Source organism: Euprymna scolopes, chromosome 17, assembly GCF_053919585.1.
Source record: "Euprymna scolopes isolate OS-2025 chromosome 17, ASM5391958v1, whole genome shotgun sequence".
Classification (NCBI taxonomy): Eukaryota; Metazoa; Mollusca; class Cephalopoda; order Sepiida; family Sepiolidae; genus Euprymna; species Euprymna scolopes.
The window spans coordinates 97,446,156-97,462,715 of record NC_136498.1 but is presented as its reverse complement, the minus strand read 5'-3'; positions in this window follow the sequence as shown (position 1 = coordinate 97,462,715).

The window sequence follows — 16,560 nt, the reverse complement described above, 5'->3', positions numbered from 1 at the left end:
TGCATGAGGGTAAAAATACTCCTCGGACCAAAGAGATGACTATGTTAGAAGTTGTCTATCTGAAAAAATGGAAAAATTATTTACAGCGAACAAAGTAAAAGGATATTTTCCAAAAACACGAATAATGTATTAATCGAATTGATCGCCGAAGTTTTTTTGTTGTTTTTATTTAAGCCGGAATTATCATATAGTGTAAAACAATATATATACATATATATATATGTGTGTGTGTGTGTGTGTGTGTGTGTGTGTGTGTGTGTGTGTGTGTGTGTAAGATGGTTATTAGAAAATTTGGATATTGACGTTATAAATTTTAGTGTTTAAATTTTATTGTATCTGACTTATTCACTTTTATTTAATTTTGATATGAACAGGGCAGCAGAAACAACTTTCACACGTTCAAAGTTGATTATTATTTTCAAAAATGAAAATTCAAATTGGGAATTGACAAACTATTTATCAGTTTTACGGACTTTTTTTTTCAATGATTACAAACCATTAGGTTAATAATGTTAATTACGCGTTAACGTTAATTACACATGCCGATATTGAAGCGTAGTTAGGAGCGGCATAGACAGATGAAAACATTTTTCTCGCATATACATATATATATATATATATATATATATATATATATATATATATATATATATATATATATATATTGTAAGAAATGTCTGCCCTACCCACTCAATTTTCCTCCCTACAGAAGCAAATGAATTCCACAAACAAAGCCATACCTTTAAACTCAAATTTTGTTCACAATGTAACATCAATGAAATTTCTTTGGTTCTGGTAAGTCCTTTGTAAAAAAAGGTGGTCGAATTTGGTTCCATACGCATAGAGCCTTTAGTTAGAATTCATTTGTTGGAATGTTAGTTCATTGTTCCTTTGGAAGGATCCCTGTTGTTCATGGAGAACACGGCTGGAATGATGGCGCCTGTATTCAGGCATAAAGTGAGTCCTTTAGGACTTATGAAGAAATGAGTTAAGTTCCAATAATCGGATAATAACATGCCGAACGGTAGTAGAATGTTCTCCTTGATTTGAATAGTTTCAGCAAATAGGTTGTCTCTGCTTGTACAGTTGAGTCCTTCGTTCACTGACTGTTTGGTGTCCATGAAGGAATTATCTTAGCTCCCTCAACAGAGGTGCTGCTTGGTTGAGTCTATCCCGTCCCGTGTTTTTAGAGCATGAATCCAAAAAGGGCGCCAAGTCAGAATCACCTGACACATTCAAATTTAAACCAATCACAGACCGGCTAGCAAACCGTCTGGGCGGCCTAAAAGAAACATGACGTTTGTATATGGAATTTCTCACAATATATATATATATATGTGTGTGTGTGTGTGTGTGTGTGGGTGTGTGGGTGTGTGTGTGTGTGTGTGTGTGTGTGTGTGTGTGTGTGTGTGTGTGATCGATATGCTGAAACGTTGATCGATCTGTGGAAGACCTTTACTATTATATATACATATATATATATACATATATATATATATAAATATGATCACTTCATTTAATCACATAAATTAATGCACAATGACATGATTTTATGCGTAAATTCTTAGTATTTACTTCAACAGTGCTCAATACATAGTGAGAGTATGGTAGTAATATATATGGCAATTAAGCTACACAAAATAATCCGCGTTTCATTCTAGTGATAATTCGTCAGGCTTAGGCATAAGCTTATGCCTAAACCTGACGAAATCTTACGAGAATGAAACGCGGAATATTCTGTGTAGCTTACTTGCTATATATATTTTTATAACTTAATATATGTGTGTGTGTGTACGCGGATCGATCAACGTTTCAAAATTTTTCAAGACTCCAATTTAATCTCTCTCTCTCTCTCTCTCTCTCTCTCTCTCTCTCTCTCTCTTTCTTTCTGCATATATATATATATGTGTGTGTGTGTATGTGTGTGTATATATATAAGAATTGCATATATAAAATGTTTTAATGACAGGACTTATTTGGAACTGAATCTATTTAAGACTATAAACCGCAGCATTTTTGGGGAACACGATTAAAGACATTTGCCAAATTTGCCAAATTTGTCATAGCTTTATTTATCGTTAGACGCCAAAACTCCATCCTAATAAGTCTAGTATCGGTCTCTAGGGATAATTCTCAATACACCTCTGACGTGCAATAAATTCTTTTCTTAGTCTGCTTTGACTACGCAGCCGAATGCGTGAGTAGCAGACAGTGATGCACCTGGTACAGATGAACTGTGAGGTCGGAGCTGCAAGTTCTGATGAAGCACACTTTCCTCGGCCACATTCTCTCCCCATATGCATAACATTAAGCCAACGAGGTGACCTCTTCACATGTCTGGCTCTTTGATATATTTATAGACATTGTGACGCCGAACTGTTCAATTCAAAGCCCTTATTTCACAGTTATCTTATAAAGACGTTGCAGGTCTTTAAGTTTCTTGCGCACGTGTCGTTTTTGATCAGCCTGTCCAAATGCCCTAGGCAAACTAGTAGTTCATCATGTAAGAGTCATGAACGAACTGGTCTTCTAACTATATTAATTACGGCGCGTTACTTAGTACTTAACTTCTTTCCTGCCAACTTTCCTCAACATCGTCGAAAAACGAGATCTGTAAATATATTCAGCGAAGCTCTTTTCAAATTACAGTCAATAATCTCTAACGCTAGCTAAAGTTCAACAACACGGAGTAATTCTGAGAAAGGGGGATGGTCTCCCCTACATTTAAGTGTAGTATCTAATGAAAAGGAACTTTCGGGTTGCCCTCGACTCGGCCACTTTTTTTATTACTGTGAGTCACTTAATTATTCGAATAAAAGTTGCTTTTATATATAATTTAATTGGATTTATTATTGAGACGAGTATTATTAATTTATTTATTGCGGACTATTATCTTCATCTTTATTAGTTGTTGTTTCACGACGTTTCGGCCAACTATTCCTCTGGCCTTCGTCAGGTGGTAACCGAATAGTTGGCCGAAACGTCGTGAAACAACAACTAAGAAAAAATGAGGATAATAGTCCGCAATAAATAAATTAATAAAAACTGCTTTACCGCAAAATATCAAAAATATTTTTTCAAAAATCATATTAAAACAATAAGTGAATTACGAAATAAAATACACGAGAATGCATTTCGCATTATTTGTAAATTAGTCAACGATTTTACTTTACATTTTGTATTATGTAGGTGTAATTAGGATATGATCAAAGTGTAGTATATGTTCTGCGTTCGAACTTAGTTTTTTTTCACTCTTTTAGGCTAGGATGAAATAAAAGTGTAGATATGTTTTGCTGCTACGCCTATCTCTTCTCGGTCAGCGCAGAAGGATTTATTCTAGATTAAGACAATTCTTATTTCTGTTTCAATCCAGATGATTCCAAGTAACTGGATTTTCATTACCTTAAAAATCTATATTCTATCTGACTTTGCTAGAAATTCGAAAATATTTTATAAAGTGACTTAAATCAAATTTGCAAACATAAAAAATAAGAATCTGCTTATCAACTACAAGTATTGTCCTTCACTCGCGATTCCTTTTTTTTACTAACAAAACCCGTCACCTCCACTGGAATTCTTTAACTCATTCGGGAGGTCGGTGTCCCCTACATTGGGAATCATAGTTTTAAAATAACCATGTCATGTTAACGTATTCACGGATAAAAGTGAGAATTGGTGCAGCTGAAAAAATCTGCTTAAGATGGCAAGAAGTAGAATACGATGGGATGGGGAGAGGAGGAGAGATTTCTTGGGAAAAAAAAAGGTCCACTGTCTGTAAATGGATCCACGTCAAAAAGGGGTGGTCATCATTAATGTCATTTGCAAAAAGGGGACAATCTACATCTGCGATGTGGTCACTGCGGTCAGGTTAACTAGGGAGGAAGACAAAAAGGGATACGCCCGCTTTGAGTAGAAAAAGAAAGGGACAGAGAGAAACGGGACGTGGAAAAAGAAAATGAGAGAGTATAAAAGAGAATAAAAGAAACACAGGAAAGTAAAAGGTCGAGGAAGATGGACAAAAGAGAGAGACGGGCAGAAAGAAAGAAAAAAGCAAAGAATGAAAGAGAGAGGGAGTGATGGAGATAGAAAAAGTAATAACAGAGTGAACGAGAAAAAAAGGTAGACCGAATAAGGGAAAGAGAGAGAGAACGAATAAAAAGAAAGGAAAACAAGCAAATAATAAAAAGAACGATTGAAAAGTAGAGAGAATGAAAACAGAGTGAAAGAAAAATCTATTCCTTGTTTTTCTTTCGTTTTCATTATATCATTGTTTCTTTACAAAAAAAAAAAATTTACACAGGAATCACCACTTATCAAGGCCCGGAGGCACCTCGAGGACAAGGGTTAATGGATGTCCATTAGTCAATGTGATTATGGCGTAGTAAACATAAGTAGTGGGAATTTTGTAAATTGGATTACTTAGGGGGACGGTTCATTAAGAAATATCGATAGAAAGAAACAGCGAACAGAGAATGAAAGATGAAAAGATAGATAGAGAGAGAGAGAGAGAGAAGGGGGGGAAGTAAGAGATATGGACGAGAAAATAAAAGGAAAAACGAAAAAGAATATATATATATATATATATATATATATATATATATATATATATATATATATATATATATATATATATATATATATATGAAAATAATGAGATTTAAAAATTAGAGAGCAGACAAATAATGTAAAGATAAGGAGAGGGAAGAACAAAAAGACATGACAGAAAAGAAAATAAGTAGAAAGTAGTTGAGAAATAAACGATCCAAACAAGTAAGTCCGATCACATTCAATCCTTACTTCTTTCCATTCTACGTTTCGTATACAAGCCCCCGTCAAACGTACGCACGTATTAGGGCTAGGGTTTGAGTAAAGGGGTTCAACCGCTCGACTCCTACTGTCAACGGGCAATGACAGAAAAATCAATTTCACTGACAGGTACGCCAAGTTGTGACCGGCGGGACATTATTCTGCGATTAAGTAAATTCGAAAAAAAAAAAAAAAACTTCAGGGATGATTCTTATCATCTCTTCTTAGAACAGCCCTTTCGTTGAGTAACTGAAAATAAATTTGGGATATATATATATATATATATATATATATATGTGTGTGTGTGTGTGTGTGTGTGTGTGCGTGTGTGTGTGTGCACTAGTAAGGCGCCCGACATTGCCCGGTCGTAAAATACGCTTAAATATGATATTTTGATTAATGCACATTTGGACCCAGTACATAGTTATGATTTCAAAAATTAAGGGAAAAAAATGACTCGTGCGCCACCACGGAGAATCGAAACCTAAACGTTTAGCTTACGATTTACTTTTTCTTTGACATTAATGCCTGAGCTATGAAGACATGTTTGCTGCAAGGCTACAAATTAAAACATAAACCAATAGATATTACGTTACGCATGCATATTTGTAATGCCGTCGTTCGACCTTCACCTGGCAAATTCCGTTTTGTTTTTGTTTTTTTCATTTTCACACTTATGCACTGATTTTCCCTGACCAAAACCCAAATATAATTTTATCTGGGTTTGTATACTCTATATATTAAGTTTCATGTCTGTAGAACAAAAATGCACGGCAACCGAAATAAGAGGAATCGCTTGCTCTGCGATTCGCTTTCAACTCCACCCTAGAGCTAACAAATAACACCCTTTCAAATTTTCCTACATGGACAGAAGCCACAATTGATGATCTGAAAATTACCTTTTCTAATGTCCACGATATTATAAAAAAAAAATTAGAGGCCTTAAAGGCGTGTAAGCCTGATCTCATCCCTGCTATACTAGTAAAGAAATGCTCAGCTGAGCTAGCCCTCATACTTTTCAAACTCTACAACAAATGCCTCGCTGAATCCTGCTTCCCTTATAGCTGGAAGATAGGTATTTGTGGTACCAATGTATAAGAATTATGGTGAAAATACCGACCCTCTCAATTATCGCTCTAACAGTTTTTCTTCGCTAAAATCTTTGAGACGCTAATCAATCAAGCACTAGTCCACCATCTTGCAAAAGCTAATCTTCTCTTAAATAAACAGTACGGATATAAGGCAATGTCGTTCAACTGCAGATATTTTAACAGTCATCTCTGAGCGCATATACCATGCACTGGATAAGGCGGGTGAAGCCTGGGTTGTAGCTTTCTATATATCCAAGGCCTTTGACAAATCTAGCATGAAGGGCTACTAATGAAAATTAAATCATACAGTATAACTGGACGAATACTAAATATAATTAGATCCTTCTTAGACAATAGGACCATCCAGGCTGTCATTAATATACGTTCATCTAAACAGCATAACATTAATGCGGGAGTGTCTCAGGGGTCGATTCTTGGATCACTATTATTCATCAATAACCTTCCTGATAATATTGAGTTCGAGATGGGCATATTTGCTGATGATACAACGCTCTATAACATGCATGAGGGAAGAACGGATGTACACAAATCCAAGACAATGGCTGGATCATTAGAAAATGACCTCTAGACAAAAATGGAATGTAACATTTAATGCTAGTAGGACTAAGCTGCCCGCCTTTAACTATTATAAGAAGCTTCTCCGACCACCGATATTCATCACAAATAACTCCCTATCTTACATTTCTTCCTTCAAACTCCTCGGCTTAACATTCACGGGAAATATGAACTGGAACAAATATATTGAGGACATTGCGAAGACTGCTACGAGGAAGGTGGGCTCCCTCTATCGTGCTAGAAAATTGCTCACACCTGAAAGTATCCTGTACCTCTACAAGGCCACCATTTGCCCATGCTTGGAGTATTGTTGCCACATCTGGGCTGGTGCATCTACCACTAGCCTCTCCCTCTTGGATAGGGTCCAAAAAAGGGTATGCAATCAAATAGGTCCCATTGTGTCCACTAGGCTCCAACCCCTGTCCCATCGCCGCAATGTTGCATCTCTGTGCTTGTTTTACAAGTATGCTAATGGAATGTGTTCTGATGAACTCCGTGCACTTGTGGCCCCTCGATGTACATATCCATAACAAACCCGTTTAGCAACAAAATTACACCCCTTCACTGTTGAGATCTCTAAATGTCAGAAAATACTCTACTCTAATAGCTTCTTCCCTAAAACGGCTAAACTTTGGAATCCCCTTCCTGTTACTTGCTCCCCTTACTGTACTGATATGAAGAAGTTCAAATGTAACGTAAACCAACATCTTAATTTTTCTTATGCATGGTCCCAATTAGTAGCCCCTAAGTCCAGGTGGCAATATGCCTTGTTTGGGGTGAAGGTGAGTAAAAAAAAAAAAAAGAACTGACAGAGGAGTTTGGTAGCCAAAATTTTTTAAAACAAATATATATACGCATGCATAAATATATATAGCAAGAGGTTTGTGTTTACTATAAGCTTTTTACGCAAATATTACGTAAGTATAAATCATGTAGAAGATCTGGATGAATATAATTAAACGTAATAGAAAACTAAAGATGATCATCCCATAAAAACCGAAAAAGCTAATAGGTAATTATCTAAGATTAATATTTAAAAGAATATGCAAATTAGCTTGATCTTTTGCAGATGAATGTAATTCGACGACCCATATATAACAAAGTTGTATTTTCTTTGTAAATAAATAGAAAAAGGTTTTTTTAATATGAATATCAATACACAATATAACACATATTTAGTGGATTATATATATATGTATATATATATATATATATATATGTGTGTGTGTGTGTGTGTGCGCGTGTGTGTGCAAGTGTGTGTGCGCGCGCTCGTGTGTGTGTTGTGAAGACTCACCCATGCACAAGATATGAACTCTTCCGAAGTGTATAAATACAGCAAGAGTCAACGACTCTCGTGATGGTCGTAGTACGGCACTTTGCTATTAAATGCTACGACTGGTGTTTCTCTGTATATTGCTTTATTCTCAATAAGAACACCATTTTCTACATGTGTCTGTGTCTTCCTTAGTAACCCTTCTGGGACACAAAAACTTGGCGATAAGGAATTCGAATTCACAAAGTGGATACCTACATTATCTCAAATTCCAAAAGTGACCACCAACAAAAATTATCCATGTCGAACAAAAAAAGAACTGAAGTTATCGGACAACGATGTAGCATTCGCAACAAAAAAAAAAATGCTTTTTTCAACTGGGACTACGAAAATACCACAAAAAGTTTGTCAATTAAAGGTGGAAAAAAAAACAATCTTTTTGTCGGACACCAAATAAAACGTTCCCAAGATTTCCATTTAAAACTAAACGGTAAGCACGCTTTTCTTTAATAAGATTGTTTTTCCCGCGTTCACGGAAAAAAAGTTAACTCTTTCAACGTCTGACATGAATTGAAATGAATGGCTCTCGTCTTGGGAAGGCTCCATGTTTTGACAAGCTTCTATGTCTGACCTTTTCTCCTGGTTTGATTGAAACACGTACATCAAATCCAAAGTCGCTGAAAAAACGGTGGGATCACTCTTCCGACCCAGTAGATATTTCTTTGTTGATGCAATTCTCTACTTCTAGAAGAGACAAGTACATCCAAGGATGGAGTACTGTTGCCACATCTGGGTAGGAGCTGTTGGAAACACCTTATCCTGCATTGGCACAGTTCAAAATAGACCTCGTAGCCTAGTGGGGGATGTCTTTTTCTCTTCCCTGCAACCTCTTTTACACAGAAGAGACGTTGCGAGCCTGTCTGTTCTTTATAGTTAGGTTCATGGCAAGTGCTCGTATGAGCTCCAATCTCTGTCACCCTTGCCAAACTTACATGAAAAACACGCAACTAGCTGAAACCACTCTTAATAATTTCCCCCACTCTTTATCTGTACCTAAACCTAAACGTAGACGACATGAACAAAGCTTTTTTCTTAGAACTGCACGCTTGTGTAACCTTTTTCCGTTTCCCTGCTTTCTGGTTGACTACAATATGGCCGTCTTCAAGTCCATGGTAAACAAGTTCTTGATCAGCCGTCCTCTAAAGTAATCCAATTTACCAAATTTCCACTACTAACGATTACTACGAAATTGTCCCATTGACTACCGTAAACTCATTAACTCTTATCCCCGAGTGGCATTCGAGCCTTGATAAATCGTGACTCCTTTGTAAAAGAAAAACGTACTAGTGTTCAACTGTAATTAGTAATATTACAGCTTTTTTTCTCGAGAAAGTAAATTTTACTCGTGGGAAAATATCTACAAGATGGAAGATTTTAAATAAATTATTACACAGATGTTCCATCAACCGGAAGCTAAAGAAAGATTTTTAAAAATAGCAGAAAGGATGTTTCAACAGCAACGAGAACTACAAATATAACAGTTCCAAATGGAAGCACGTCTCCAAAAAAGATCAAGAATTGCTTCCTAAATGCTTGGCCAATAAACCTCATACTGACAGTAACACAGCGTTTTCACAAAACACGTAATGGAACACAATGAACACGTTTACCTACATTCCTGAGCAAGACCAAACGTTCGATGCTTTCTTTAACCAGTATGAGGACCTTTTCAACGTCGATTGTGGAGATTGACCTTATGGGAAAACGTTTGATTGCTTTTATAAACGCTAGCAACTGTAGATCAGAGTAGATTCATAAACTACGCCGTACTTAAAAGACTACGAATCTGGAGTGCGCAGAAACCGTTAAATTAAAAGTCGCACTATGGCACTGTTTCATATAATGTGAAAATGCTTTAATTTGGCTAAGTGGGACGATGAAAATTATTTAGCGTTCGTGTTTGTCGTAAAAAAGCACTGTAACGACTTTAGACAATCAGAATTATCGGTAGATGATTTTAAATGTCTCATTTTTGCTCAAGGGTAAGTATCGGCAAAAATGCTGAGATTAGAAGACTAAGAATACTAGCGAAACTCGAAGGTGAATCTAATCTCACTCTATAGAAACTTGTGGAGAATTGCCAAAGGGTTATAAGCGTGAGAAGCGATCTTAAAAGCACAGAAGAATCGAGCGTTGCATATTGAAGAATGTAAAGTATACATATAAAAATTACTTCCCTACAAAAAGAAAAAGAATATGTCCAACCACATTCTCAGTATAAATGAAAGAATTACTCTCCTAAAAAAAAAAAAAAGAAAAAACAGCTACTCGCATTTTCAAAAACAAGCGGGCAATACAGAAACGAAAAACTACCCCGAGATCATGTTTTCAATGCGAATATAATTCTCCGCATTAATAACATGATCTCGAAGGTATTTTTTTTAAATTAATTTTGGTAGCGTTTATTAGTATGTCCTGTACTTTATATGATGTGGCTGATATAGCCAATCTTTATAATTGGATTTAAGGACTGCGTTTCCTTAGTATATCATTCATCAGTTTCCAACATTGCTAAAATTATGCCCGTTTCTTAAAAAAATTGTCAAAATTGCAGCAAACTGGGCCAGAAAAGGTTGCATTGTAGAGCAAGCACAAAACAAACAGTAGAATAAAAAAATCCAACGAAAAATAAAACGAAAACTTACGCAAATACGTAATATTCAAGACATTCAATTAAACAGTTGAAATTACAGCTAGGCACTGGATCGGGCCTTTCAGGTATAAAGTTGCATACATGGAAGAAACTACAGAAATTAACTTAGAATAAACAGAATATATGTAAGATGAAGAAAATAAAAAAAAGTTGAAAAGATACCGTCTGAAATCCCTTAAAAATCAAGCTTTAAAAAAAAAACAGCCAAAGATATTCCAAATGAATTGAATACAGCAAATCAAGGAATACAGTCATAAGAATAATACATATAATTCTAAAATACGTCGAAAATTACGCGGCAACAATTAAAAGGTTAGTAGGAAATAAAAGCGTCACAAACACTTACATAAAATAAAAGTTATATTTAAACACAAGGAAAAGTCGTTAATGTATAATATTGATGAAGAAACGCAGATTTTAAGTCCATTTGTAACACATTGGCGATATCATGGATATCATATCATGGGTATCATATCATGGATATCATGGATATCATACAAGATACAAGACATGCTCATAAACGCCACCAAAACCAATACAAAAAAATTATACTCAGATGACACTAGAGACACATTACTCGTAGATGAGAACCGATTGACGCTATTTTTGAGACATTTGATTTCGACCTACTTTAAATAGAACAGTGCCGGCCGAGCAAAAAAGAAAACTCACTGTCTATGACGCAAAAGGAGAAAAAATAGTAAAAAGCTTTTTCCGATGCAAAAACCTTTGGAGAGAGTGTTGTGGAGACTCTTCCATGCATAAGATATGAACTCTTCCGAGCGGTATCAACAGAGCGAGAGGAGATACCAACTCTCTTGTCGATTCTACACTTTGTAGTACGCCATCTTGACGTTATGTGCTACGACTGTTGATTCTAGGTATATTCTGTTTTGTTCTTATCACTAATACTTTTTACTACACATATTCCTGTCCGTGTCTTCCTTAGTAATCCTTCGTAGATTTACCAGTAAATTTGAACGAAACTGTTAAAAAATTAAAGGCGTGTGTACTAAAAATGTCTTTATCTGGGTCGATAGTCGGTGGGGAACAATATATATATATATATATATATATATATATATATATATATATATATATATATATATAGATAGATAGATAGATAGATAATGCCTTTGAAGTTTTTCTACATTTAAAACTATATGAAAATAAATAAAAGGAAAAAAAGTAAATATTTCAGTTCTAAGTTCTTCGTTGGAAAACTCCTTTAATCTTTTGCAATCATTGCTTTTGTTGCTTCCAAGAATTGCTGCTCTTTCTATTATCTTAAACATAATTTCTTCCGGTGCCAGATACAAGATATATTCAGTTGAAAACATTCACTAACAACATCAACTTTAACAACGAAAACTACCGCTAGATCTAAGACACTTGAATGGACACAAAAATTACCCCCAAATAGCGACCATATCCATGCACATTGCACATATTAGAAACCTAATTTTCCCAAGACTTCCCTATCAAACCATTCCACGGATCCCGTCATAATCACACGCTAGTTGTCACTGTAGTTAAATAAAGTCTGAACATCTTCATACGGGAAAAGCATTTTTTTTTCATAAGTGAAAAAACATCCTTAACTTTTTCATAAGTATAAAAAATATCCTTACCCGAATCAAAAGCGAAAAAAAAATCATTTAGCATCGCATACTCCATCTTAAGGCATTTATACGTGTTCAGATGAAATAAGGGCGGATGCTTTCTGATTCGCTTTGATGGTGTTGCCTGTTCATTTATTTTGTTTATTCGCATGAATCAGATGATTCTATTTTGCCATTGGTTTCCCTGCTATTTTGCTGATTAGAATTCTTTATAAAAAAGACATCACGTACTTACGAGAGGGACCACGTGAAAGTTGCCAACATTCTAAATGAAAGGGTTTCTGTGGAACGAATTGGATTTGAATTTGGCACACTTAAGTTTTCATTGTCATTAACCATTTAGTTAACGTAACCGCATGTGTAGTCTATGAAGAAACATAAGATGGATTCGAGAGTTTAAACTGTGATAAAGCAAACAAATTAAAACGAAAACGTCAAAACGACGAAGAAGAAGACCAGTTTTGTTTTAATTCATCTATTGTAGCGAGAAAGAATCTGAAAACGGAAAAAAAATGATAATAAGTAACACCTCTTCATGGCCAATACATCAACCACGAGAAAAAAAAACTAGCGTAGATAAACCACTTCAATATCAGCGCTTGCACAGGGCGGGCTTCAAGGCTGAAACAGAGGGTTTTATCAGTACTGTGTATAACCAATTCTTGCTTACTGAAAATTATCAAACAAACATATTAAAAATGATATTAGCCCAAACTGCAAATTCTGTGTCGAATATATAGTATGAGACTGGCATTCTTCCTAGGTGAGCTGAACAGATTTCAACCAAAGAAAGAAGAATCAACCAGATTTCAACCAAAATTCACGAGCAGTCCCCAATCGAATGTATATCCCGAGTTAGGAAAATTGCGTTAGGTTTTTGCAGTTCTTGCAGGGATGTGTCGATTTGTAATGGAGCCGTTACATATCAACACTCGGGACCCACACGTTGTATGCAAACAGTTGCAAGGAAAAAAGACTCATTGTTTTTCGGTTGAAACAACAGACATTTATTTACAGGTACTTACAAAATAACGCCTTGTCTCTTGTTCAAAAGTTTTTCTGTACTCTAATGTCCTTAACAAGACTCTGTAGTGTCGAACATGTAATAATATTCTTTGCCCGGTTATGCTTAGGACATGTTTTTCTCTGTCACTCTTAGACTACGTTTATAACATGTCTGTTTTTGCCCTTCTCGGGTTATGTTTTTCTTATTTTATAATCATTTTCTTTTTTTTTTCTTCGCTTCTTATTGAGCACTATCTTACAAACACTGGGGTGTTGTTGGACTAACATCTAGGAAACAACTACAATAAAATAATTATATATATATATATATATATATATATATATATATATATATATATATGAATGCAAATGTATAAAAAAGAATACGAAAAGTATAAAAGCTTATAACTTTTCTTTATTCGTTTTCAATTGGTGGCGTGCAGGAATACAAAATAATATTATGAAAAAAAATTAAAAAACTTTTTTGACGGGTACATTTTTTCGACCGATCCTTCAGTCTTCATCGGTGTAGTGAAAGAATGAGCATACACGGGGAAAGGGGGAATGGAAAAGGAAGGAAGGAGGAGTGGAGAAGGAGGGATAGCCAATGAGAAGGTGTCACGTCAGTTTAAAATATATACACATATAAGTACGCACGTACACACATGTACACAGTACATATACACCTATAAACGAAAAATTAAAAATTAAACAGTAAATAAAAATGAAGAAACGCGCCTTTAACTGTCCAATCCTTTGAATTCTAACGATATTATTTATTCCAAGAGAGAACAAGAATTCAAAGGATATAAGATGTAATGAGGAGAAACGCGATGATGCTCATTTGTAAATCAACGGCTATTTCTCGTTCGAAAAAGAACGAAAACGTCGTTTCCAAATTGAACCGTTTAAAGACAGAAACGAAACGCTACGTTTTATTAATTTATATATTAATATGTACATACACATACGTATACAAACAAATACTCACATGTATAAATATCTACATATATATGCATATATATACACACATAAATGTATGCATGTATACATATATATATACTAACAAATACACATGCACATACATAAATGTTTGCGCATATATTTACACGTAGAGACAGCTATACATATATACACAAGTTTGCATAAGCGAATGTAGGGAGAGTGAGGGAGAGGGGAAGAGAGGGACGGGAAAAGAAGTATAGGTGTGCGAGAAATAGATAGATATATATATACATATACGGTAATATGAAGAAAATTAACACTTAAAGAAAATGTGTTTTGAAAACACACACACATACATGCACACACATATATCCACATATACATAAATATATATATATATACATATATACATACACATACATATACATATATACACATATACTGATGTGTACATACACTTTCAGGTACATATACACATACACTCGCATAAATACATACATTTATGCGTACATAATACGCACACACATACACATGCATAGACCAATGTGTATGAGAGTATAAAGAAAGAAAAATTAGGGAAAATGTGAAGGTTTCGGAAAGAGTTAGAAAAAAAAGTTTATCCCATCTCACCGTGCATTTTAATTCTAAGGAAAATGTTTATGGAAAATCTTTGTTGTTATAAAAATTGCAGTCATTGAGTAGTCCTAGGTTTTTCTTAAGGCCTGAAGTGTGCGTGTTGAGTTTTAGAATTAATTTTTGTTCATATTTTCGTCTCTGGTGTTGTGTAATAAAATTGGATGCTATGAGGATGTATCTGATGTTGTCTATTGTGTGATTAGGTAAATTATAGTGGATAGCTACTGGATGCTGTGTAGATTTGTCTCTAATAGTATGTTTGTGGTTATTAAGGCGTAGGCGGAACTCCAGGCCTGTTTCCCCCACGTAATTGCCTTTTGTGCATTCGGTGCAGTATAACAGATATATTACATTTGAGCTATTGCAATTTAGAGGGGGGAGTTTGAGATGGATGTTGGTGCCTGGAGGGGTTAATGTGCTGTTGGTGGTCATATGTGTACATATTAGACATCTGGGCCTATTGCAAGGTTTGTTTCCTCGAGATGTGAGGGTGCGGTTGATCCGAGTCGATGTGAGTAAGGAACGTAAGTTGGGGAGTTGTCATTTGGCACAAATTGGTGGTTTATTGTATAGTGTGGGGTCCTGTTGTAATTGTTTGAACATCTGTTTGGTGGAGTTGTATAAATGTTTGGTGTTATTACTAAAGTGAAATACCATAGGTATTCGTGTTGATGTTTTGTTGTTTTTGTATGTTAGTAGGTTGTGTCTGCTAATGTGTGATGCTCTGCTGATGGCTTCTTTATATATATATATATATATATATATATATATATATATATATATATATATATATATATATATATATATCTTGTGTTTTATCGATCTTTGCTTAAATGTGGTTGGTTCTTATCGAGTTATCTTGTGCTGCGGTTATTAGGAATTGGGTTTCTCGGCTTATGTGTCCTTTTCGCATTCATTTCCAAGTGATTTCGTTATTTTCATCTTTTGTCATCCTTATTAATATTCTATGTTGTTATTTCTCTTCCCGTTTTTCTTTTCTCGTCTTATTTCTTTATTTGTCTGTTTTCTGTTTTGTCGATTTTTTCAGTGTCTCTCGCTGCCATGATTACCTTTTCCGTGTTTTCCGTTATGTATTTTTCTAATTCTTTTTTGTGTCATGCACATAATCTTCTATACAAGCTAGTCTTCTGCCGCCTTCTTTTTTTTCACATAGAGTCGGTCAACATCATCCTTTGGTTGTAGTGTATTGTGCATGGTCATGAGTTTCCTGGTCTTCTGATCGAGGTGTCTCATTCTTTTTTGGTCCATACTATGAACGGTCCTTGGTATCTTACTAATAATACTGCCGATGTATTTATACCTTTTATTAGATTTCTGCTATACAACTTTGTTTCTAGAAGTTTTCTTGCTCTCCTGAGGCATTCTTTTCCGATTCTCTCTTTCATTCCTGTGGCTTTGATGGTATCTGCTTCCAAGACTACCAAGTATTTATAGGCGTCTTGTTTCCATAGGGCCTTCATCTCCATTTGGTTGGGTAGTTCCATGCCTTTTGTTATCTCTAGTTTTCCCATTCTTATAACTAGTAGTGCACATTTTTCCATACCAAACTCCATTTGGATATCCTGTCTGAATATCCTGGTAGTGTTTATTAATGTCTCTATTTCCTTTTCGGTCCTTGCAAAAAATTTCAGGTCGTTTTTGGTCCCTGCAAAATTTGGTCCTTGCAAAATTATCTACAAAAATTTTATATTTCTATTTTTAGTATTTACTTTGACAGTGTTCAATACATAAGTAGAACAAGGTAGTAAGTTTGGAAAATATATATCGTAATTAAGCTACACAAAATCGTCCGTGCTTCCTTCTCGTAAAGATCCGTAAGGCTTACTTACTATATATATATATATATATATATATATATATATATATATATAT